Source organism: Nicotiana attenuata, chromosome 10 (genome assembly GCF_001879085.1).
Source record: "Nicotiana attenuata strain UT chromosome 10, NIATTr2, whole genome shotgun sequence".
In the NCBI taxonomy this organism is placed as follows: Eukaryota; Viridiplantae; Streptophyta; class Magnoliopsida; order Solanales; family Solanaceae; genus Nicotiana; species Nicotiana attenuata.
This window is the reverse complement of record NC_031998.1, coordinates 23,320,281-23,324,439: the sequence shown is the minus strand read 5'-3', so window position 1 is coordinate 23,324,439 and position 4,159 is coordinate 23,320,281. Positions and strand designations below refer to the sequence as shown.

At 36.0% G+C, this 4,159-nt stretch overlaps 1 long non-coding RNA gene across 1 annotated transcript; it reads left to right on the top strand.

Moving 5' to 3' along the window:
* LOC109233157 lies at positions 720–3,310 on the top strand. Its single transcript, XR_002069047.1, has 2 exons — positions 720–1,452; positions 2,942–3,310. It is a non-coding gene; the product is annotated as an uncharacterized LOC109233157 (long non-coding RNA).

The window sequence follows — 4,159 nt, the reverse complement described above, 5'->3', positions numbered from 1 at the left end:
AAGTGAGTGTTTTTTTCAAGTGAAAATGGTATTTGAAATTAGATTTGTGTTTGGACATGAATATAATTTTGAGTTATTTTTTAAGTTTTGTGAGTGATTTGAGTGTAAATTTTGAAAAATGACTTTTCGGAGTTTTTCAAATTCTCGAAAAATTCCAAAATTCATCTTCAAGTGAAAATTATAAATTTTATGGCCAAACACTTATTTCGAAGAAAAATGAAATTTTTTCTAGAAAAAGTGAAAAAATTCTTTTGTCTAAACGGGCTCTAAGTTAGTACAGAAAAAGTAATATTATTATCTTCTTCAATAAATATATTTAGAACAACGCGACATTCAATATAATTCCAACAATTAGGGTCTGAGGAGGGTGGAACATGCGTGTAGCTTACCTCTACCTTTATGGGATGGAAAGATTGTTTCAGATAGAACCCCGATAAAAAAATATTTTTCAAAAAGATAACAATAACAACAACAACAATAAAATACCGAGTATATTTCCACAAGGTAGGACTTATGGAGGATAGTGTTATTCCTATCTTGTACATGTAAAGAGGTTGTTTCTAATAGACAGCTCAAGTAAGCACAATATTAGTAGTTTCAAAAATAAGTTTGAAAAACATTAAGAATAAAATAATTATGATAATATTAGAAAATTAATTAATAAATACTTTTTACTCAACCAAATATTTTTATTTTTCCCTGTCAAATATCCTTTTCCTAAAAGAATTAAACTATGTGCCAATTTTAGTGGCATCATTCCCCAGCATCTCCTCCCATCCCTTCTTCCCTATAACAAACCGATAAACTCATAGATCAGATTGAACTCTCTGTTTCTTCCTTCTATTCAAAACACAAACAAATCCTCAAAACTCCCAAATCTCTAAAATCTTGAAATTAAATTCCATGCCAATTCATAGTCAAAATCAAGAAACTCCAAATCCAAACACAAAACCGAAAAAAATAATTTCCCTTTTCATAAAATGTGTAATTATGGCTTTAGTTCTCTCCCTTTTCCTTGTTTTTCTCCTTTTCTTAGGTTTCGCCGCCCTTGTCCTCCTCCACTTTTTAATAACCTCCACCGCCTTCCACCGTCGTCACCGCCGTCGCTACCACCGGAGAACCTCGACAACCCCATCAACAACGACAACAACCTCGTATGATCTGCCTTGTGTTAATTACTGTGGGTCCCAGCAAACTGTTAAGGATTGTGCTATTTGTTTGGAGGGATTTATGGAAGGAGAATTTTGTAGGAATTTGCCCGGTTGTGGTCACTTGTTTCATGTGAAATGTGTGGATTCTTGGCTTACGAGGGTTCTCAATTGCCCCATTTGTCGGAGTCGGGTTCGGGTCGATTCGGGTTCTGTTATTAGTGATGAAGATTGGAAGACTTGGTGGGCTGTTGGTGTTTCAGCTGGGTAGCTGCTTTTTTGCTGAATTTCTGCATTTTGGATTGTAAGTCTTTTGAAAAAAAAAAATCTTTTTAAAATCCTTTTTTTTTAATGCTCTGTTTTTGTACATATGTTGAGCATTGTAATGCATGGTTTTGTATCCATCTTCAATGTTATTTTGCCTAGAGTGTCATTCACCCCCTCGTTCCAATTTTTTTTAGTCCGTACCAAAAAAATGACATCTTTCTATATTTAGTAACTATTTAATTTTAAAATGCCTTTTTTTTTAACTCTTAATGTGATGATTTATCGCCACACAGATATCTGTAGCTCATATAGATGACAAGTTTCAAAGGCCTTCCTTGTTGTTCTTAAATTTCGTGCGCAGTCAAATACCGTCACCTAAATTGGGACGGAGGGAGTAGTTGATTAGGAATGGTATTATTGGCTAAATGATAGCAGCTAAGGACATATTAAAATTGTTGGAATTTGTTCAATTCGATGTTGTTAAATCTGAATAAAGGCTTAAATACCATGTTATTGCACCGGTGTTATTAAAAGACATTGATTTGTCGCTTGAAGTGATAAACCGATGCAAAAGCGAGGGATCATTCCTTCACGAGTGAAGGAAGTCATACGCTTCACTCGTTATTAAAAGACATTGCTTCATCACTTTAAAGTCATGAACTAATGTGAAGCGACGGATCATTGCTTCATTGTTGAAGTCGTACACGTCAGGAAGTGTGCGTTTCAAACAATGAGGCGCAAAGTGATCTCAACTAGAAATGGTTGGTTCTTTCCCTCTTAACTTTGAGGAGTTGGATTAATTTTGGAATTATTGTTTAGTGGATGCTAAAATTAGTCATTGTAATTGGAAGTTGATCATTATAGTAGTACTAAATCCATTTACATTCGATATTTTGTAGTTTCACCAAATTGTATGTTTCACTTTTCACTTTTCGCTTCAAGCCTCACGGACCTTGTTGCATTTTTGTGCTTTTCAGTTTTAAAATCATTGGATTGCACTAGTTTCATAGTTGATAATGCTTCATTGATGATGGTAGTGCCTTTCTTGCAAATTGATAATGCTTCACCTGAGAAGCTATGTTGCTCTGACTCTCCGAAAAATGTTACCGAGTACGTGTCGGTTCCTCCAGAAGTATTTTTTGAGGATCCGATACGGGTGCGGTAGCATTTTGGAGAGTCTGCACAGAGAAGTAGTATATCTTAAGGTTTTTTTTAACAAGCTTTCTCTATGAAAATGCTTGTATTTTGTTCTGTTATACTAAAGTTTGAGAAAGAGAGCCTTGGCGTAACTGGTAAAGTTGTTGCCATGTGACCAGGAGGTCACGGGTTCAAGCTGTGGAAACAGCCTCTTGCGGAAATGTAGGGTAAAGCTGCGTACAATAGACCCTTGTGGTCCTGCCTTTCCCCGGACCCCGCGCATAGCGGGAGCTTAGTGCACCGGGCTGCCCTTTTTATACTTAAGATTGAGAAGTCCTAAAATATTAGAATGTTAAGTTGATTAAAACCAACTTCTGATCTTACTCTAGGAACTGATGCCAGAAATCAGAAAACAGGGAATCATAGACTGAAGAGAATGGTGGAGTGGAATTGCATAGAGGTATTTTCTCGAAAAGTTGTTAACTTAACTGGTGAAGGATTAAATCTTTGGCTTCTGATGTGAATTTCGTTCCACGACAGAAATAAACTGTAGTTTCGTTAATCTTCTTGTAGTGTAGTTTCTTCCCAAATTAATGATTTGGAGATGATCATATGTATATAAATTTTGCCTTTGTAATTAGGTTCTGTTGAATGATTTGATGTGTAATCACATAAGGATGGGGAGTCACTCTTTCCCTTCATTGTGTATACTTTTGATCCCTAGTCTCTAAATCAAAGATTAGATCTCTTAATGTGTAGTGGATAAATGGCCGTTTAACGTTTCAATCTCTTTGATCACCAGTTGTGAATGAACTTGGATATCATTTTGTTAGTTCAGTTTCTACATGCAATCAATCTCTGTTCAGTGTTGTCGAATGCTCATCGAAGGCGCACTTAGGCGCTGACGCTCAAAAAAGCTCAAAGAAGGCTCATCTAAGGCGCACTTAAGCCTTGAAGCTTAGAAAAGCTCAAAGAAGGTGTTTCGCCTTGCTTAAGCTATGGTGTAGGCACAGCACTAAGGCGTGTGCATCATTGCTCATCAGTTCTATCTTGAATTGATCAATATTAAACAACAAATATAACCGTCAAATAAGTGTATTAGTTATTGTGAAAAATATCATGAATTGATTTGTTTCATTTTTCTTTGAATCACATATATATTTTTATTTTTTCCCTCATTGTGCATTTTTTTAACTAAAGGCCGCACTTCAGTTGCGCTTAAAGCCCAATAGACTTGTAGCGTTGTTTTGTTAAAGTCTTAACATCTTCATGGGGCAATATCAGTGAATCTGAGTAGAAATGGCATGGGGTAGCCACTATTTAAGGTGGTATTTATTTTTTATCCAGCAATTCTAATGTTGAGCAAAAATAGCCACTATCCTATTAAAATGAATATGAAAAGACATTTTTACCCTTTCTTCCCTTGTTTTTCTTCCCAAACCCTTGCTTCTCTCTCTGCGTGCCTTCTCCATAATATGTTTGTCTTCCTCACCATCGAGTTGTCCAGTTTGTAGAAATTCTCCATTGCCAACTCCTTTGTCCACTCCTTTGACTGAGGTTGTTCCTTTGGCAAGTCGACCTTCGGGATGGATACACTTGTACTTCAT